Raw genomic sequence first — 22644 nt, 5'->3', positions numbered from 1 at the left:
TTTGATATTTTTGTTATGGCACAGAGGTTTAACACAGAATTTGGCAACATGGCTAGTATTGTAAAGTAGTTTTTCATTATTAGAAAGTTCCTTAAAGCACATTGTGAAGAATTGTCTTAGTCTTTTTTAACCAAGATCGAATTACAAAATCAATTTCAAAATTCCAGATTTGTGACCTAGATTTGGGCTCTTGCGTAGTTTTCAGAACACTATTTCACATTGGTGCTTCAAATTCTGCACAATGCCTCAGAAATTAGAGAGTTAGATGTTCCACACATTCAGGGATAATTGGGTCAGAAAAGGCGAAATTTTGTACTTAATTTAGCTCTACTTTAAAATTTTTGGAGGAAAAGTTTCGCAAAATTGTGATGAGTTCTCTTTCTGGGAATGAATTTTCGCTCTTACAATATATTTATGTCATGTTAGAAAATTTAACAACACATTTGGCACTAGGGCACAATAACACGAAATCCAATAGGAAATCTAGCAATTTCAGTTCAAGTGGACGAAAATCTTGTACCAGAATAATGCTAACTATATTAAAATTATTTTTGCATTTTCTAAATGCTACAGCTATAAATAATTGTCTGGAATAACACCAGAACCAATTTCCCATAGGAACTCGAGAAAATAAATTTCATACTTTAAAGAAATTATGCAAACACAGATAAACTTTTTAAAATCATCATTGTCATTTCACCAGAGTACTTTTCAAGTGTTTCTTATGAGCTTCAAAATTTGATTTCAACATTTGGTGTTATTAGAAATGGTTACTTAAAACATTCGCACAGACGTTTGCGGTATGATGCAAATAATCTTGGTACAAAGTTTTTGTCCACTTGTTACTTGAATTTCTGATGAATTCCATCTTAATGTATGTAAAAGAAGTTTTTGACTGACACTTGACTAGAGAAAAGGGATTTTGTTGGAGGGCCATATTGTTGGATGGAATGTAACACTGAGAAAAAAATCAAAAATTTTGCTAAGAACACATCATATATTATCACAGGATGAAAATCAAAACTGTGTAAATACAGTGATATTAGACACAAAATAGCTGAACTAGACATCAAAAGTCGCTCAACATTTTACTACGATAGAAGTGCAAAATTGACAAGCTCTAAAACCAGAAGAAATTAAATATTCCTCAAAAGATAAATTTAAACTCCAGGCATTAGTAATTAAATTCAGAGAGAGCTTATTATCAGAAAGAATTTTTACATCTGAGCTATACCTTATTAGGTTTTACTTATTGAACTTCAAGGTACTTCAAGTGCTGTTCGGGTTCCATTTCAACTTACTTGGACAACATATCCAGTTATTATTTGCTTGATATATGGAATTTTGTCTTGTTGTACACTCGACCTAGACCGACATTTCTTGGTTGAAATGTTTAAAAACATTTCTTTGCTTTCGATTTGATTAGAAAACGTAGAGACTTCTGTTTCTTATGAGAAGTGAATAAATTTTGAGTGATGTCTGGGAAAATTGGAACTACTGGTAACCAGTAAGCATAGGGCTGGTGTTTCAGAAAATATATTTAAAATTTATAATTGTATTGTCCTTGAAGGATAGCTGTGTGTAATTGGTTAAATTGTTCCTTGGTCATTTTTAGCAGATTGTTGTTTTTCCTTTGGTATCAATGGAAAGCCAATACGAGATTTCCACTTTTCCTGAGCGTTCATTGTTCCAGCTACTGATCAGTTAAAAAAATTAGAAAGTATTCCGTTTGCGAACGGGTAATTTAATGACTGAGGTGACATGAAGGTTTTAAAACAGGATTTCAGCGAGGCATCAATTCTAAAACAAATCTGTTACTGCATATAAACTATTAAAAACATTCTGTTTGGGTTTACCACCTGTCAACTGATCAGCGTGAGAGCCTCACCATCACTCCCCTAAAATGAAAAGAACTTTTTGCTATCATTCATAGGGTGAAAAAGATATGTACGCTCAATCTACTGTTGAAAAAATGTAGAGCAATTTGAGTCTTGCGAAATAAAGGACTTGACTTTAGGTTAAAAATTCATTTCATGGGCGCTTAATAACAGTGATTGAGCCAACATAAACGGTAATGGTCTTGTGGAAATCGAAGGTTAAAAGTTGATGGTGTATGAGAAAAGGAACAATGTGTTGTGTCACTTAATTACAAAATAGGGGCTTATTAGCAATGAGCCGTTCACTTTTCAAGAACTAGTGATTAACCTATAATTTCTCCTTACTGTAGCAAGACATTTACAAGCAGACAAGTCATGAGAATTAAAAAAATCGTCAGCCAACGAAAATTGTTTTGATGTCAAATTTTCCAATTATATCATCGAATTTATGTTTTATTATAATTATAGAAATATACGACAAGTAATGAAGGGAATTCAATTAAGATCAAAAGCTTGATATTTTTAACTTAGAAAACATCAAAGAACCAGCACTGGATTATTATTTTCCGCTGCCTATGTTTTAAGGCAAAAACTGACTTTATTCAATGTTAACAGAGTAAGTAAAAGAATTGTAAAATGTTCAAGCTCTTGAGCGTTAAATTTGTTAGGAGTTTTTTTCTTTTGAATTGATCCAGCCGTTTGAAAACGTTATTAAAGTTCACAGTTCAGTGACACTGAAAATTGCGCCATGAGCACACGAAGTGAATTCAGTTAATGTTCTCAAAATAACTGTTGCTTTTAACTTAGAAAATCTGGCTCAATAAATAACCCACAGGTTGAAAAACTGTTTTTGTGGCATTAAATCTCAAAATTTTACGTCAATGCCTTACTTTTTAGATAAAGACGTGAAGCCGTTCTTAGATTTGTGACAGCTAAATGCTACACAATGACTAAGAATTGTTCAACAACATAGGAAACAAATTCCATAGTAAACCCCGGGCAGAATTTCTTCTAGGCTACAGTTACCAAACAATGATATAAATTGAAGACTGTATTGTTGTTTTAAGCATCCTGCACACAGAAAAGTCCATATTTGTACCGTCAGAACAAATGGTGTGGTCAGTTTACAAGATGAGTTGTATAAGAAAACATCCGGAAATGAAGAATTGTGATTCTGGAATTTATTAACTATGAATTCAACACCAACAACAACTTTACTTTAGTATTCCCATTTCTTAATTAAAGCAGGTATTTTACCGATATCAAGCAAATTGATATTCATCACAATAAAGAAATATGTATCAAGAGTAGGTGAATTTGTAAAATACAGACTAATCAATGACATGTTCTACAAAACAAAACCGGCTGTTAATCTACTGACATGTAGATTAGCATTACGGAAAAGAAAAAATAACTTTTCATCATTATTAACCTCCATGAGTGGCCTTTTTCGTTCAATCATTTTCCCAACAAGGAAATTTCTTGGGTCATGTAAAATGAAATAAAAAATGCACAAATTTCATTTTCAACCGAGTTGAATGTGCAGTGTTGAGACCCTCAAGCTTTCAGGAGTTCTTAGAGAATGGAAAATCTTCCAGTTTCGATTTTCGGGTTGAGTTTTGAGCAACTTTTCTGTGTCCAGTAGCTTTTTATATGTTTAGTAGTCTAAGCATTTTGTCATTTTTAAAACCCTAAGTAAACTAACAGCTAATTTTCCGCTTTTCTGAAATGGTAATAGAATCCAAGGTGGCAGATATTGAGAGGCTTTAAAACATTGGTGTCTACATCTCAAACTTGAAAAATTACATTAACTTGTGTCGAAAAATATGAAAGAAATTAGGAAACGGACAAAATTTACAATTACAGAGTTTTGCGAATTCTTACGCTCATTCTTTGTTAATTAAACCAGTATGTCAAAGTGTGGCAATTCAAATAGCGTAAAACTTCTAAGCAATTGCATTCATATTGTTAATCACTTATAAAATATTCGGAAAGTTGAAAATAAGTTTCTTGCCTTTTGATTGATCAATAATGATTACTCTTGTCGACAGGCACACGGATATGAAAACAGCCAGGCCAGAAAACGTACTGAGGAACTACACAATATTAAAATCAACCAGTTTGAAATGAAGTAACACGTCTTCGACACATAATGTGAACACCTCTGCAGTATACATTTAGTGATTTTCTAAAACTCTTTAAATATGTAAAAATTACGGGCCATGCCTACAAGTACAATACTTTCACAAAACCTTTCTAGTGTTAAGAAGGTTTAAGAGCTCAATAAAGGTGTCTGACAAAGGGCTCTAAAAACCATCTAAAAAAATTACAGCTAAACAGATAGATCAAAATATATAAACCAAGCCACACAATCAGTGTGGAAAAAACCTGTCTCCTTGTCCATTATTCTAATGTACCGGAGAGGAGGTTGGAGGGGGTAAGATTACTCTTCCTCCCACCTTCCTCCACTCCACCGGAGAGGAGGTTGGAGGGGGTAAGATTACTCTTCCTCCCACCTTCCTCCACTCCACCGGAGAGGAGGTTGGAGGGGGTAAGATTACTCTTCCTCCCACCTTCCTCCACTCCACCGGAGAGGAGGTTGGAGGGGGTAAGATTACTCTTCCTCCCACCTTCCTCCACTCCACCGGAGAGGAGGTTGGAGGGGGTAAGATTACTCTTCCTCCCACCTTCCTCCACTCCACCGGAGAGGAGGTTGGAGGGGGTAAGATTACTCTTCCTCCCACCTTCCTCCACTCCACCGGAGAGGAGGTTGGAGGGGGTAAGATTACTCTTCCTCCCACCTTCCTCCACTCCACCGGAGAGGAGGTTGGAGGGGGTAAGATTACTCTTCCTCCCACCTTCCTCCACTCCACCGGAGAGGAGGTTGGAGGGGGTAAGATTACTCTTCCTCCCACCTTCCTCCACTCCACCGGAGAGGAGGTTGGAGGGGGTAAGATTACTCTTCCTCCCACCTTCCTCCACTCCACCGGAGAGGAGGTTGGAGGGGGTAAGATTACTCTTCCTCCCACCTTCCTCCACTCCACCGGAGAGGAGGTTGGAGGGGGTAAGATTACTCTTCCTCCCACCTTCCTCCACTCCACCGGAGAGGAGGTTGGAGGGGGTAAGATTACTCTTCCTCCCACCTTCCTCCACTCCACCGGAGAGGAGGTTGGAGGGGGTAAGATTACTCTTCCTCCCACCTTCCTCCACTCCACCGGAGAGGAGGTTGGAGGGGGTAAGATTACTCTTCCTCCCACCTTCCTCCACTCCACCGGAGAGGAGGTTGGAGGGGGTAAGATTACTCTTCCTCCCACCTTCCTCCACTCCACCGGAGAGGAGGTTGGAGGGGGTAAGATTACTCTTCCTCCCACCTTCCTCCACTCCACCGGAGAGGAGGTTGGAGGGGGTAAGATTACTCTTCCTCCCACCTTCCTCCACTCCACCGGAGAGGAGGTTGGAGGGGGTAAGATTACTCTTCCTCCCACCTTCCTCCACTCCACCGGAGAGGAGGTTGGAGGGGGTAAGATTACTCTTCCTCCCACCTTCCTCCACTCCACCGGAGAGGAGGTTGGAGGGGGTAAGATTACTCTTCCTCCCACCTTCCTCCACTCCACCGGAGAGGAGGTTGGAGGGGGTAAGATTACTCTTCCTCCCACCTTCCTCCACTCCACCGGAGAGGAGGTTGGAGGGGGTAAGATTACTCTTCCTCCCACCTTCCTCCACTCCACCGGAGAGGAGGTTGGAGGGGGTAAGATTACTCTTCCTCCCACCTTCCTCCACTCCACCGGAGAGGAGGTTGGAGGGGGTAAGATTACTCTTCCTCCCACCTTCCTCCACTCCACCGGAGAGGAGGTTGGAGGGGGTAAGATTACTCTTCCTCCCACCTTCCTCCACTCCACCGGAGAGGAGGTTGGAGGGGGTAAGATTACTCTTCCTCCCACCTTCCTCCACTCCACCGGAGAGGAGGTTGGAGGGGGTAAGATTACTCTTCCTCCCACCTTCCTCCACTCCACCGGAGAGGAGGTTGGAGGGGGTAAGATTACTCTTCCTCCCACCTTCCTCCACTCCACCGGAGAGGAGGTTGGAGGGGGTAAGATTACTCTTCCTCCCACCTTCCTCCACTCCACCGGAGAGGAGGTTGGAGGGGGTAAGATTACTCTTCCTCCCACCTTCCTCCACTCCACCGGAGAGGAGGTTGGAGGGGGTAAGATTACTCTTCCTCCCACCTTCCTCCACTCCACCGGAGAGGAGGTTGGAGGGGGTAAGATTACTCTTCCTCCCACCTTCCTCCACTCCACCGGAGAGGAGGTTGGAGGGGGTAAGATTACTCTTCCTCCCACCTTCCTCCACTCCACCGGAGAGGAGGTTGGAGGGGGTAAGATTACTCTTCCTCCCACCTTCCTCCACTCCACCGGAGAGGAGGTTGGAGGGGGTAAGATTACTCTTCCTCCCACCTTCCTCCACTCCACCGGAGAGGAGGTTGGAGGGGGTAAGATTACTCTTCCTCCCACCTTCCTCCACTCCACCGGAGAGGAGGTTGGAGGGGGTAAGATTACTCTTCCTCCCACCTTCCTCCACTCCACCGGAGAGGAGGTTGGAGGGGGTAAGATTACTCTTCCTCCCACCTTCCTCCACTCCACCGGAGAGGAGGTTGGAGGGGGTAAGATTACTCTTCCTCCCACCTTCCTCCACTCCACCGGAGAGGAGGTTGGAGGGGGTAAGATTACTCTTCCTCCCACCTTCCTCCACTCCACCGGAGAGGAGGTTGGAGGGGGTAAGATTACTCTTCCTCCCACCTTCCTCCACTCCACCGGAGAGGAGGTTGGAGGGGGTAAGATTACTCTTCCTCCCACCTTCCTCCACTCCACCGGAGAGGAGGTTGGAGGGGGTAAGATTACTCTTCCTCCCACCTTCCTCCACTCCACCGGAGAGGAGGTTGGAGGGGGTAAGATTACTCTTCCTCCCACCTTCCTCCACTCCACCGGAGAGGAGGTTGGAGGGGGTAAGATTACTCTTCCTCCCACCTTCCTCCACTCCACCGGAGAGGAGGTTGGAGGGGGTAAGATTACTCTTCCTCCCACCTTCCTCCACTCCACCGGAGAGGAGGTTGGAGGGGGTAAGATTACTCTTCCTCCCACCTTCCTCCACTCCACCGGAGAGGAGGTTGGAGGGGGTAAGATTACTCTTCCTCCCACCTTCCTCCACTCCACCGGAGAGGAGGTTGGAGGGGGTAAGATTACTCTTCCTCCCACCTTCCTCCACTCCACCGGAGAGGAGGTTGGAGGGGGTAAGATTACTCTTCCTCCCACCTTCCTCCACTCCACCGGAGAGGAGGTTGGAGGGGGTAAGATTACTCTTCCTCCCACCTTCCTCCACTCCACCGGAGAGGAGGTTGGAGGGGGTAAGATTACTCTTCCTCCCACCTTCCTCCACTCCACCGGAGAGGAGGTTGGAGGGGGTAAGATTACTCTTCCTCCCACCTTCCTCCACTCCACCGGAGAGGAGGTTGGAGGGGGTAAGATTACTCTTCCTCCCACCTTCCTCCACTCCACCGGAGAGGAGGTTGGAGGGGGTAAGATTACTCTTCCTCCCACCTTCCTCCACTCCACCGGAGAGGAGGTTGGAGGGGGTAAGATTACTCTTCCTCCCACCTTCCTCCACTCCACCGGAGAGGAGGTTGGAGGGGGTAAGATTACTCTTCCTCCCACCTTCCTCCACTCCACCGGAGAGGAGGTTGGAGGGGGTAAGATTACTCTTCCTCCCACCTTCCTCCACTCCACCGGAGAGGAGGTTGGAGGGGGTAAGATTACTCTTCCTCCCACCTTCCTCCACTCCACCGGAGAGGAGGTTGGAGGGGGTAAGATTACTCTTCCTCCCACCTTCCTCCACTCCACCGGAGAGGAGGTTGGAGGGGGTAAGATTACTCTTCCTCCCACCTTCCTCCACTCCACCGGAGAGGAGGTTGGAGGGGGTAAGATTACTCTTCCTCCCACCTTCCTCCACTCCACCGGAGAGGAGGTTGGAGGGGGTAAGATTACTCTTCCTCCCACCTTCCTCCACTCCACCGGAGAGGAGGTTGGAGGGGGTAAGATTACTCTTCCTCCCACCTTCCTCCACTCCACCGGAGAGGAGGTTGGAGGGGGTAAGATTACTCTTCCTCCCACCTTCCTCCACTCCACCGGAGAGGAGGTTGGAGGGGGTAAGATTACTCTTCCTCCCACCTTCCTCCACTCCACCGGAGAGGAGGTTGGAGGGGGTAAGATTACTCTTCCTCCCACCTTCCTCCACTCCACCGGAGAGGAGGTTGGAGGGGGTAAGATTACTCTTCCTCCCACCTTCCTCCACTCCACCGGAGAGGAGGTTGGAGGGGGTAAGATTACTCTTCCTCCCACCTTCCTCCACTCCACCGGAGAGGAGGTTGGAGGGGGTAAGATTACTCTTCCTCCCACCTTCCTCCACTCCACCGGAGAGGAGGTTGGAGGGGGTAAGATTACTCTTCCTCCCACCTTCCTCCACTCCACCGGAGAGGAGGTTGGAGGGGGTAAGATTACTCTTCCTCCCACCTTCCTCCACTCCACCGGAGAGGAGGTTGGAGGGGGTAAGATTACTCTTCCTCCCACCTTCCTCCACTCCACCGGAGAGGAGGTTGGAGGGGGTAAGATTACTCTTCCTCCCACCTTCCTCCACTCCACCGGAGAGGAGGTTGGAGGGGGTAAGATTACTCTTCCTCCCACCTTCCTCCACTCCACCGGAGAGGAGGTTGGAGGGGGTAAGATTACTCTTCCTCCCACCTTCCTCCACTCCACCGGAGAGGAGGTTGGAGGGGGTAAGATTACTCTTCCTCCCACCTTCCTCCACTCCACCGGAGAGGAGGTTGGAGGGGGTAAGATTACTCTTCCTCCCACCTTCCTCCACTCCACCGGAGAGGAGGTTGGAGGGGGTAAGATTACTCTTCCTCCCACCTTCCTCCACTCCACCGGAGAGGAGGTTGGAGGGGGTAAGATTACTCTTCCTCCCACCTTCCTCCACTCCACCGGAGAGGAGGTTGGAGGGGGTAAGATTACTCTTCCTCCCACCTTCCTCCACTCCACCGGAGAGGAGGTTGGAGGGGGTAAGATTACTCTTCCTCCCACCTTCCTCCACTCCACCGGAGAGGAGGTTGGAGGGGGTAAGATTACTCTTCCTCCCACCTTCCTCCACTCCACCGGAGAGGAGGTTGGAGGGGGTAAGATTACTCTTCCTCCCACCTTCCTCCACTCCACCGGAGAGGAGGTTGGAGGGGGTAAGATTACTCTTCCTCCCACCTTCCTCCACTCCACCGGAGAGGAGGTTGGAGGGGGTAAGATTACTCTTCCTCCCACCTTCCTCCACTCCACCGGAGAGGAGGTTGGAGGGGGTAAGATTACTCTTCCTCCCACCTTCCTCCACTCCACCGGAGAGGAGGTTGGAGGGGGTAAGATTACTCTTCCTCCCACCTTCCCAAAGTTAATTTATTCATATATTCCAACTACTCTTTGGCAAATTAAAATGACCAAGGTGAAAAAGGTAGTCTTTTATTGAGACTTTTTATTTCTTATCTGCAAATTCGTCTTTTTATGGAGAGCAGTTTGGTAGAGATTTATTCTGAGTGTTTTTGTGAGTGATTTTTGTCATTCTGTGAAACGGAAACTACTCGTTAGTGTGTAATATTTTCTGCCAGTTAGTATTAGTGGGTGGTATAGGAAACCAAAGGGTAGAAAACAAAAGAAATACTAAGTACAGGGGGATAGTAGGAACTAATACGAAGTTGTGGCGTGTACAATTCCACTATCTATTTCACAGGTTAAGTAAAACCACTCTAATCGGAGGATCGTAAACCCTTTAGTATTTGAGTAGTCTCTTATACCAATGTGGAGGAAATTAGTTTGGCAGGAAGGTGCTCTGAAAAAGGATGATTGAAGGATTGTTGGTTATAGTTAAACTTACTCTTTAAATCTTTACCCTGGGGAAGTAGAGGAATGTGGATTTCATTGACAATTATTCATTCAGGTGAGGTTCATGGGGGTTGGGGACAGAAATTACAGCTCTTTGAATGATCTTTGCTCGGAGGAAAGTAGAGGATTTTAAATTGGAGGCAAACCACCAGGCTTGATGTTCTCAGGAAAGAAGGAAAATTGTTTATGAGATTTTAACTCCATTCCACAATTCCCTCTAGAAGAAAACAGGATTGTGGAGGGGTGTTAAACTCTCTCAATTTTCTTCTTTAGGACAGAGCAGGATATTGAATGTAAGCCTTTACTCACTATGGGATTAACCATCTCGGCATTACTGGCAGCTTTGGGAGAGGGGAATGTTGATAGGAGTAATCCAAATTTATATAGAGAAGTAAAGGACAACGACACAAGTTCAACCACATTAAGGTTTTGCGGCTCATTTGTTTTTCCATGTTTAAGTTTCTGGTTGTTATTTATTATAGTAAGGTTTTAAGAGCTTATTGGAGTGTAGTCTTTAATTTGCTCTTAGCGCCTTCTTTACATCAGTGAAGTTTACTTTCGTTTACTACGAAAATCTCCTTGCCATTCAGTTCTCAAACATGATTTTAATATAGACATATCTACATGACCATGTCAGGATTGAAAGATGTACATTAAAATGAATTTTATTCTTCAAGTTTTACTGCTTAGTTCAAAGCATTTATTCTTAAGTGTTCCTGCACTTGTCTTGGAGCCAGATCTTTGCTGTGGTGCTCCGTCATATTTCACTTTCTTGACTATTGCTCATCCTGCCTGTTGATAGAACTAAATTTTAATGGTACATTACTACGTGTTAACTAGAATATCAGCCATCTTGATCTCACACATGGTAAATAACCCATCTATACTGATGGTCATTCATTTTTACCTTGTCCAGTGTCAGGAGTGAAATAGTAAATTCAGAAATGATTCTGCACTTGTCTTGTAGCCAGAATTTTGCTGCAGTGCTTTGTCACTGTTCACTTTCTTGACTATTCCTCGCCCTACCTGCTGATAGAATCAAATATTTAATGGTAGATTAAAACATGTCAACTAGAATTTCCAGCCATCTTGACCTTGTGCTTGGTAGATAACCCATATTGAAGCAATAGAGCACTTTTTCCGTGTTAACATAGCCTAATCTAAACACTCGGAGGGTTAGGAGAATTTGAGACGATTATGCAAACCTGAGACATACTCGAGGGTTTGCATAACTGTGTTTACATAGCCTCATCTAAACACTCAGAGGGTTAGGAGAATTTGAGACAGTTATGCAAACCCTCGACTATGTCTCAGGTTTGCATAACTTTTGGGAATTCTCCCAACCCTCCAAGTGTTTAGATGAGGCTATGTTAACATGGAAAATGTGCTCTATTGCTTTTATAAAATAATTCTCGAAATATGCACAAATCTAAAATGTCACAACCCTGTTTACATACTCTCATCTAAACACACCAATCAACCAATGAGAGTGTGTGTAGTAGCTCGGTTATTTTAAAAATACATATATACTGATTGCCATTCATTTTTACCTTGTTTGGTGTTAGAACTGAGGCAGTAATCCTCCATACTGCTTGTCATTCCTTTTTTTCTTGTCCAGTGTCATGACTGACGTAGTAATTCCCCATGATGATTATCATTCAACTTTATCTTGTCCAGTACCCAAACTGAAATAGTAATTCTCCAGAGTGATTGTCACTCAGTTCCATCTTGTCTTGTGTCAGAACTAAAATAGTAATTCTCCATACTGATTGTCATTCAGTTTGATCTTGTCCAGTGTCACAACTGAAGTAATAATTCTCCATACCGATTGTCATTCAGTTTGATCTTGTCCAGTGTAAGAACTGAAATAGCAATAATATTGTCAATGCTGCTTGCCATTTAGCTTTAACTTGTCCAGTGTCAGAATTGAAATAGTAATTCTCCATACTGATTGTCATTCAGTTTGATCTTGTCCAGTGTCAGAAGTGAAATAGCAATTGTCCATGCTGTTTGCCATTTAGCTTTATCTTGTCCAGTGTCAGAACTGACATAGTAATTCTCCATAATGATTTTTATTCAGCTTTATTTTGTCCACTGTTACAACTGAAGAGTTGATTCTCCATAGTGACTGAGTGTTTTTATCTTGTCCAGTGAGTGTCAGAACTGTAAGTAATTCTCCATACTTAGTCATTCAGTTTAATCTTGTCCAGTGGCAGAACTGAAATAGTAAATCTCCATACTGATTGCCATTCCGTGTTATCTTGTCCAGCAGCAGAACTGAAATAGTAATTGCTGTCCATACTGATTGTCGCTCAGTTTTATCTTGTCCGGTGTCAGAGCTCAAATAGTGCTTCTCCATACTGAGTCATTCAGTTTTATCTTGTTCAGTGTCAGAACTGAATAGCAATTGTCCATACTGATTATCATTCAGTTTTATCTTACCCAGTGTCAGAACTGGAATAGCGATTCTCCATACCGATTGTCATTCAGTTTCATTGGCTTCTATGGTTTCCACACGTTGTGGCTCAACAATACTTAAATTCTGGCAGTTCATAGTAGAACATAAAGAGTTGCAATGCAAAATCAGATTTTGCAGAAATATAGACCTTTTATTAATGAGAATTTAATATGTGAAGACATTCTCAAGTCCTGCATCATTAACTAGAAGTATGGATTGAAGTTTCAGCAATATTTATGAAATATCAAAACTAAGAACTCTTTTTGCCAATACCAGTGTGCTATGTTTGACACCATATAAGTTCCCAAATTGGGATTTGCAAAATCTTTAAAAGTGCTTTCTCTCAGGTATCGATGAACAGAGACAAATGTTTTGACAGGTAACAAAAATTGTTCCAAGTTAAAAGCAGTGCCACACAGGGGCAAAGGCCATGAAAAACTTCAAGCCACATGAAGATGATGGCAAGAGTCAATCATGGCCACCAACCTATAGAGTCCATTGCTGTCAGCACCACTTCTTTCTCGTTCTTCCTTCTTATCTTGGGCACAGTTGAAGCATATTTTGCGTTTAAAATCTGGTGATTGGCTACCATTCAGTATGTTATGGCTAAACAAAGTCCAGCAACAAAGTGAAAAAAAAAGACCAATATGGCACACTAGTGCAGCTCATTCATGTTAGCGATTTTCTTTTGCAAGTAAAAATAATTGAATGGTTTTTCTATGCCTTTCCGCATTGAATCATTCCTCATCTTATCATTATTGTGGAAATCATTTTGTTTCATTTTAATAGTTACATCATCTACCATTTCCTTTAAGAATTGTTTGCTTGGAGAGATTTTACTTAACCTATGTACATATAACAAAACAGTTGATTAGTTATTACAGTAACTATAATATTAAATGTAATGAATTCAGTCTACTGATTTTAAGTATTGTGAAGGGTACAATGTCTGCTATACATTTAGTTAATAAAGACAGTTATGTCAGTTTAATTATTACTTAGCTTTGTATAAGATTTAAACCAGGATCTCTGATGTGTTTTTAGAAAACTGAGGAACTGTCATGGCAAAATAACACTTCCATATGATAAATGCTATCACAGCTATCGGCAGCCTACGTGTCGCTTAACCAGTGAGAGTAATTCTTCCTGCATGATCCCAAAGTTAAAGGCCTTTTAAGACAGCAAAGACATCATGCCCAAAAAAGCAGTCATTATAGCTTAACAGCATCACAATTCATATTCAGGCAATTGCCTGGCAAGATTTAAACAGTCCATCAGCCATGTTGAAAACAGTTATTTGGTTATCCAAAAGTAGCCCTAGCTGATAATGGGTTAACATTCCCTCAACACACAAACTAGTACCAATACAGCCCTATAAACAAAGTTGTATATATAACATCCCTGGCTCATTTTCAATTTAAAGATCCCCTGGAAAACTTGAACCAGGTGTTACTGTTTGGGTCCAAATTAGTCAAGCTGGCTTTGTCTTGTAACTTTGAGAGAGGAAAGATGAACAATATTTGTGTAACAAATCTTTGCCTTGAGCACAGATGAAGAAGCTGAGTGGACTGATTTTAGGAGATAGATAAAATTAAATCTGTTACAAGAATGGTAGCCCGGAAGACAATTAAACAGTATATTCTGATTAAGCAGCCATGTAACTGCAAGACCTTGTCCGAGTGTCTGTCAAAATCAGCATGTTGAAGAATATTAAAAAATATGACTGCATTTTTCTGAGACTCCAGCTCTCAACCATGAAGGCACCTGCTATTCACAAAATCGTAGGGTTACAGTCATAAGAAATGAGTTGTTCATAACATTGTAACCAGTATGCATGTGCAAAAGCAATGTTATGGACCATGTGTTATTTTAAATGACAACTTAAACAATGAATCGTGAAAAACTTTTAGGGCAACGACGTAAATGGCCACATTGTGACAATTTATCAGTTTTCTTATTTTAGCCACTATTGACTTTAGGATTTTTAATTCTACACAACTGTATATACTCCCAGGACTTTAGGGATACAACTGCAAAGGTTGTCAAGGAAGTGGCTGGAAAGGTGAATTAGAGGATTTTGTGCAAGAGTTAAAAGGTGAAATTGCTGTTTTGAGGGGGAAAGTCAAAATTTTGGAGGATACCATTGAGAAGGTGGCTGAAGACGAACAAGAACGAGCAGTATTCCCCTCACAAAAAAGCAAGAGTTACTGGTTTTGCAGATGAAGTTGACGAAAATTGTGCAGCTAAATTTGTAACACTATGCAGGGAGAAAATTGGTTTGGACATCAGTGATGACATAGTTGACAGAGTTCATGATCACCTGTTTTGGAGAAAGCAATTATCACAACAAATATGTTTGAATAAGAAATAAAAAAGGTAGTACAATATTTAGCTTCTGTTTTAATTTTTAACTTTGGTTCGTGGTTTTACTTTTAGGATAGTATATATTGAAAATTTTTCACATTATTCTTAATTGTAATTAATTATTAATAGCCGTTTAATGTTTTAACACCCCTAGCTTTTTGTTCCCAATAAGCATCCTGTCTTTACAAGGACCTTGTAGATTTTTTTAGACACATAAATATAGTTAATATCATTTTAAACTCAGAGTTCATGATGATGTTATAGTTCTGTTGACATTCAGTCATAGCTACTGATACTCTTTGAAGAGTCCCACTGCAACCTTCCTCAGAAACATCAGACTTGAGAGGGCATTCAGCTAATGTTGATGTAGTAATCAGTATCAAACTACTTGTGGAAATCAAACAACAACACTGTCTAATCCAAAACTCAGTCCATGCTGGAATACACATTGAGTAATTGATGACTATAGAAGTATGCAGATGATGTTCCAAACCTAAACATGAGCTGACTTTACATTAATATAATTTCCAAATTCATTGAAGTAAGACAGCTGGTTACACAAAACCCCTGCCTACTGTGGTCAACTCATCACAGAACGTGATACTAACCTAGCAATCTGGACCTTGGTGCTGTCAGTTCTAGGACACTGACAGATGGCATATACAAGAGACCACTACATGCAACCATAAAGAAAGAGATGTTGGCCATTGTCTAAAGTCTGCACTGGTAAAAATGGCAACAATAATATATTTTTCTATGGCTGACATGAGAAGGCCAAAAGGCTTCACAAACCCTTGAGACCATCACTTGAAATCACAGGGCACCAAAGCACTCACAAGGTATGCTCCTGGGAACTATGGACTACAACACTGAGGTGAAGTATACCCAAGTCATTGTACCCAGCACCTGGCAGAGATGTCAAGTAAATCATTATCTACATTGTAGGCTTTTCATAACTATTCACTTAATTTTTTTATATTAATATTGTTTTTTTATGCTGAAATGAATTTTGACATGTTCCACAATGTCAGATTCCCCATATATTCAAGCACTAATGAAAGCATGTGTAAATTAGAATTAGCCTACAAGTACACTTTTTGTCGATTTCCACAAAGATGCATCTTGTTACCACCTAATCAACGCATTTTGACTTTCAAGACCAAATCGCATAACTCTTCCATAATGTAACATCATTCTGATATGAAAATGGAGGAATGTGAGATGCTTTTTTTAGGAATTGGGTTGGATAAAATAATTAAGCCTGTCCACTTGTCTTCCTTATCCTTCGTGTCTAACTTCATATGCATAATAATTATTGTAAGGCTTGACAGGTTCTCTTGTTGTCCCTTTGTGGCATTCCAACTCCTTTTGGCCCATGAAGTGTCCAGATGGAAAACATTTTGCCAGTTTTATTGTTGACTGGATGGAACTTACCACATTGAAAGGAGCTTTCATTTCAGGCAGTTGTAATGGCGTGTTTAGAAGTTGAGGATAATTGCTTTGAGAATGCACTTTGATTGTTAGGTATCTTTCTTTCTTTGATGTGCCATTTTGTGGCAGGCTGTTTTTTTTCTTTCTTTGTACTTTGCATTGTGCTTTGCGTTTATACAACATGTTTTAGATTTGTGCTTAAGGACCATCTCGGCCCTTTGCTAGACTTTGGACTACCTGTGCCCATGAGTGTTGGTTTATTTGTGTCATCCTGTTTTTGACTTAAAATTCACTCTCTGCCTAGCTGCTTTGTGTTGGCATCCTCGTCTCAGAGAGGCGATGGTCAGCGCATCAGTGTCGACAGGCTCTTGAGTGACTCAAAAGCCCGATTCTTGAGTGGCAGTCTTTGTTGCAGCTGTAGTTGGTGGCCTCATGAACTGATACTTGTCGTTCCTTTCTCGCCGCCCACTTGATTGTCGCCTCGGCCCTGGCCTTCGTCTCGGCCCTGAGTGCCCCCTCCTTCACACCGTGACGCCAGGCGGCGCAGTCTTGCACGAGGACCTCCCTGCTTTAATCGTTGCTTAATATCAGTTTCTTATTCTTGCTTTCACAATTATATATCAATTTGTTTTTCATTTGTATGTGTGGTATTTTTGTTTATTCATTCATTGATATTTTTAATCTGTAATTATTAATTTATTTAAAAGATATTTATTTAGGTATTTATTTAATAATTAACTATTTTATTACTCTGTTAGTTAATTATTGGTCAGGTGGTATAACTAATTTTTCTTTCATTCCTAATTGTCAGTTAGTTCTGTCTCTTTTCAAAGTCTGAAATGTGGTCAACATTTTTCTCCTCAACCCCGATCATCTCCAACTCACTAGAGAGTTTAAGAAGCTACAATGGCAATGCTGAGGACAACATCGATTAAATAGTTTATATTTTACCTACAAACCTCACGATACTCCAAAGTCAATTAGTTTGTTTCTCTTTGTCAAAAGTATCTCAAAACTGGTTATGGAGCAGAACATAAAATTCAAAATATAAATGTTAAAAATTATCTGTTGTGGCTCACGTTCTCCACACAACACAAAATTTGGTCATTTCACGTTGTTGTTTTGCAGAGAACGGCAAAGAAATGTACCAAGAATTATAAAACACGTGCACAGCTATTGTTCTGCTCATTAAACCTTTTGTTGAGCAATGTTCCTGTTGCCGAAGTGATTTTCTTTAACTCCCTACTGCTTCCCTGGTGAAGAGCACCACTGTTCTTGCATCTAAAGTGGATGGTACTGTGTGTACCTACCTTGGAGGTCTTAGATGGAAATGTTGGGCTTCATCCAATCGCATCTGCAACTTTCCTGCTAATCCTTTTCAGGTCGCAATCTACTTCAAGTGCTTGCTTTAGAATGCTAATCCTCCTTTAGAATTGACTGGGTGCAGCAGATGGCTGGCTTAACATCCTCAGGTTTCTTCAATGGCCAGTGCACCTCGAAGGGATAGGCCCAAGGTAAAAAAAAATCCTGTGACCCCTGAGATATCAAAATCCCAAGAGGAATCGAGGATTACAGATAAGTCTCTTACTCTTTCAGATCTCAGATTGATTGCTTTAATTGCTGTGCTGATTACACAGGGTTTTTCCATTTTAGTGAGTAATGCCATATAAAGGCCTGCAATATTAAATGTCTCCACTTATATGTTTCCATTTTTCTAGAATCATCACAAAAAAAACTGACCAATTTCTTGATGGGGCATGAATTGTTGTCACAAGGTCAGATCTGCCAACTTGTCCTGTCAAGGCCTTGGAAAACTACAGCTCAGTTGCGCAAATCAACCTCTCCGAAGATTTACCACAGTCTGTTCAGAGCCCTTGCTACTCCTTTGTCAAAAGAGAATGTCAGAGCCCATGGGATTACCTAAACAAGAGCTCCAGAACTTATAAAGGACACTTTTTGAGGTTTAACAGATGCTTTGAAGATCAGTGCTCATAGCCTTAGAGCCGAAGGAGCCACCTCAGCAGCTAATGCCAGAATTTCTTGTAGACTCTTAAAGCATCATGGTTGTTGGGCAAGTGAAAACACCAAGGATGGCCATGTTAAGGGTGATTTTAATTCTCATGTATTAATCAGGCAATCTTAAGGAACCCAAATAATATAGTTTTTCTCGTACTTTTGTAAGCTGTCATTTGCCTTGGGCATCTTAATTTTGTAATTGTTCTGTTGGCCTGACTCAATAAACATGCAGCCTCCAGTCAGCACACAATGTTCTCCATTGCTGTTTTTGCATGGGTTTGATTGTCTTAGAGAATTAAGATGAGTGAGCTAGATCTTGCATAAATATAAGAGCATTACATTACAGTTTTAAGAGTAGTTTTTGAGTGTCCTGCCTAATTTTCTTCACAAATGTGTATTAAGTGTCAAGAGTAAATAAAGCACTGTTGTTGTTGTTGACTATCATGACAAACAACAACAAATTAAATTATATGTAAACCGATGACTTGATAATTAGAGGCAAGTGCCCATTAGCCATAAGAGCACAAGAACATCAATGCCACCAAGTCACAATTGGTATTTCTTAGGAAACTGATTAAGGTTCGTCCTCGTTTGAGCTTTTGAAATTCCATGACTTTCCATGGCCTTTTCCACAACATTTCTGAGTTTTCCATGATCTATGTTAAGAAGTTGTCCTCAACGTATTGCCAAAACAATCTATTATATTATGACACATAAAATGCGTGTGAGTGTTTATTTTTTACTGGAATTGGAACTGGTTCCCTGACTAGTCTGTCATTTTTTTCAACTTTTGACCTTTTGCCTTTTTATTTTCAGAAAGTATATTGCTTTTCCATGACTTTCCAAGCATGGAAAATGAAATAAGAACATTCCATGACCTTCCAGGTTTTCCATGACCCATATGAACCCAGCTGTGGTTGCTTTCTACAGTAAGAGGGTGAAATTTTAAAATGGATGATAGGCTATTTTTAATACACTCTATTGTCGCTCATTAAAAATTTTAAAATGGATGACAGAGTATTTTTACTGGACTCCAATCCTTAGAGTGATACCTGTAAGCATCTGTTTTTGCTTTTGTAAAGCTTTCTGTTGAACGATTAAGTTTAGGGGCATATTTTAGCACCTGGTGCACTGCAGGTGTTAAAATATATCCCTTAAAACGTTACTTGTTTAATTATAATGTAATAAATTATAATATGTAAGTTGAGCAATGTAAAAGCAAAATGAAAAAAAAAACTGATAACACCAACTTCATCGGGTTACCTTGAATGTAATCTACATCAAGCAACGTAACCCATACAATGTAATCACACATGGTGCCATAATACTGTAGCTCCCAGGGGATGGTGATTCATTTTTACATCAAGTTCAAGCTGTTGTACTGTCCTGACAATCCACAAGCTCAAGCATCATTTTGTGATCTTCTACATCAGATGAACCATTCTCTTTAATCCCATGCTGTCTGTTTTCATGAATCATACCTGTTTTAGAATACCTCAAAGAATATTTCATATTTAGTTCCATCAATTCCATACAAAAAATGCATAGCTTTACCAGTGAAAGGTGTCACAATCACAAATATTAATATTGGCATCTATGATGGGTGAAAACACATTGACCCAGTTGAGGAAAGATTGCAAAAATGTTGGTTGCAAATTTAAGGTATGGCCTAGGAAGCTGCATGGAGACTCCTTAATATGTACAACATTCCCTGGAAATAGCCTCTGCTCGGCCTTTATACGTCTCAAAAGCATGCATTTATAAAATGGAAATTAAAACATCACTCTCCAGAGCAACGTGATCGGAAATGGAATAAGCAAATGAAACTCCAATGGGCCTTTTCACATTTTTCATTTCATTCTGGGTCTATAAAGTCCCAAAGAAACCTTCAATGTCCTGTGTGACACAGAAACCAAAATGTTTCAGCATAAGTCCAGTCACAGGGTGAGCCAGAAAAACTCTACGGTAAGGATGGAAAAGAACTACCCAGTTGTCATCTACCAGCAAGACCTTAAAATTAAGTTTCTTCAGTGCCAACTGCTAGCATTAACCAACTACATATAATAAAATGGGTCAAATGAAGCTGTTAAATACACTGTATTCACATTTGCAATCACGTATTTTTTAAAGGACTGTTAATTAATAAAGACAAAGATTTTCAAGCCCAGACAATTCAGCCAATGAATATTTCAAAACTCATTATAATCAAGATAAAATTGGTCAAGGGGAGTTGCAAAATGCAAAATACTCAAAACCTTGTTTAGTGGGGATACTTTGATGCTTCAAATAATGGTCACTTATAAAAATAGTATCCTGAAGATTTACTTTTTGAGACCAAAAACTCATTTAGTAATATGTTCTTCTCGAGTTGTCCATGTTGACAATGCTTACCAAGCCATGCTGTGGTGGAAAAGAATGGTTTTAATACTTCCCGTAGTCTAATAATTTATTACTCATGAACTTATCAAGAGAATTCAAGTGCTAGGGGTAAAATTCCAAGACTTTGATGAGGAGAAAAATTTACCTTTTCAAATTTTCAAGGCCTTCTCAAACATCTTGCAAATTTTCAAGAACTTTTTAATGCCTCTGAAAGCCATTTTGATGTATTTTGGTTTGAGTGGCCAGCCCACCCCTTAAGAAGTTCTGATTCAGCTTCTAACTTTCTTGTAAAAAAAAAATGGCTTTTGAAACCTCTAACTGGCCCCCACAGATTTCCAAAGACCTTACATTTGGTAAGTATCAGTTACTTGCACTTTAAGTGGAAGACACACATGCTCATCTAATGGTGATTGTAAAGACTATGGATCAGAAGTCTAAAATTGACCCGCTGATGAGAAGTTGAATAAGATTTTGTTGGGATTTAAAGATCTATGTTATATGCACTGTTAACAATAACTATATTGTCAATGTTTGGAGGGTTTGGGAGGGGTATTGGCTGGGGGTGGGTAGTTGATGGCCTAATGGTAAGTCAGTTGGACTCTAGGTCAATAGGTCTAAAATTGAGCCCAAGCTGAGATCATTGTGTCATGTTCTTGGACAAGACACTTTGCTCTCCTAGTACCTCTCCCCTCCATGGAGTGGAAATGGCACTGACCAATTGTGAGGGCAACCTGACAAAAACTAGGGGTAACCTCTGATAGACTAGGATCCCATCAAGGGAGAGTGGCACTACCCCTAGGCACTTCATGTTACAGAGACCAGAGTTAAGCACCGGTAATGATGAGCCATCTAGCTCCTCTATATCCCTAGGGAGTGGAACAGACTTCTCTACCCTGTAGCCAGTGAAATAATCACTAGAGTGTTCTCATTCCGAGCCGCAAAGACCAGAAGAAGGATTTAATGTCTAGTGTAAAGCAAACCTTTTACCATGGAAGTTTAACTCCCTTGACCGGATGTACCAACAGAACTTTTCAGTGAGGGAAGGAAAAGGACATTGGTCAACATGCACTTCAAACAGACAGTTACACAGCAGATGGGTGGAGATATCAAATGGCAGGTTGGGACGAGGGCAATGGTAGATAATGGAATGAAGAGGGGAAATTGGAGAGTGATGCTCCTCTAGAGTGGTTGTACAGTCAGGCTGACTCAAGAACCTACAATGAAGGATAACCCCCTAGTAATGATGTGCTCAGTGCATGGTGTAGTGGTAACCAAGGCTACGATTCAGATCTCAGAAGGAGTCCTGTTTTTGTTATAGGAAAAAGACAGGCAGCCTTTGTAACAAAAGTTATTCCTTTTGATATTTAGATGACACATCTGATAGGGATGAAACTCGGCTTTTGATTATTTGTTGAAAATTGAAGAAATAATGCATCCCATGCTCAGTAGAAATAATGTTACATGTTCCAGGCCATAAAGGCAGTAGGTAGGATGGAGAGTGAGTCATGATGGATGATCTTTATCAGAAACATTTCCATCCTTCCAGCATTCAGTTAAAGATGTTCAAGTGTATTTCTTGCAAGAACTACAGTGCAAGGTTTTCTGGCTGCAATGAAACAAAATCATCCATGCATTCAGGAGAAGTACCAGGTGATGAACTGACACATCTTGATGAAGAAGAGGCTAACAGCAATCACATGAACTGAGGAGGATTCACGTTGCTTGCACAAAGGTGTTACAGCAACAGAGATGCCGCACCTGCACCCCTGCCTGCACCACCACCTGCGCCACCAACTTTGCCTCCTACCTGCAAACTGCCAAAAAAAAAGGAAAAAAAAAAGAAAACAACTGCATTGCCTCCACCTTTGTTGCTGTAACACCTTTGTGCAAAAGCATGGTGAATCATCTCCAGTTCATGTGACTGATGTAAGCTACTTCTTCATCAAGGTGTGTCAATTCATTGCTTGGGACTTCTCCTAAATGCATGGAAGATGATGCTTTGTCACAGCTGGAAAGTCTTTGCACTGTAGTTCCTGCAAGAAATACACTCAAACATCTTGAGCGAAATGCAAAAAGGATGGAGAAGTCTCTGATATGAGAAAAGATCACCAACCACAACTTACTTTCCACCCCAACTGCTGCTCTT

General features: G+C 41.1%; 1 long non-coding RNA gene across 2 annotated transcripts; it reads right to left on the bottom strand.

Moving 5' to 3' along the window:
- Positions 1-10271: 10271 nt before the first annotated feature.
- LOC110054122 (uncharacterized) lies at positions 10272-21109 on the bottom strand. 2 transcript variants are annotated; one of them, XR_016201966.1, is made up of 3 exons: positions 11401-21109; positions 10758-10879; positions 10272-10654 (listed from the first exon to the last, which is right to left on the bottom strand). It is a non-coding gene; the product is annotated as an uncharacterized LOC110054122 (long non-coding RNA). The 2 variants fall into 2 exon arrangements; XR_016201967.1 differs by having other exon boundaries at positions 10272-10642; positions 11401-21105.
- Positions 21110-22644: the final 1535 nt, after the last annotated feature.

Source organism: Orbicella faveolata, unplaced genomic scaffold (genome assembly GCF_042242905.1).
Source record: "Orbicella faveolata isolate gen_17 unplaced genomic scaffold, um_ofav_v1 contig_1, whole genome shotgun sequence".
Classification (NCBI taxonomy): domain Eukaryota; kingdom Metazoa; phylum Cnidaria; class Anthozoa; order Scleractinia; family Merulinidae; genus Orbicella; species Orbicella faveolata.
The sequence above is the reverse complement of the archived record's forward strand: the minus strand, read 5'-3'. Positions and strand labels throughout refer to the sequence as shown.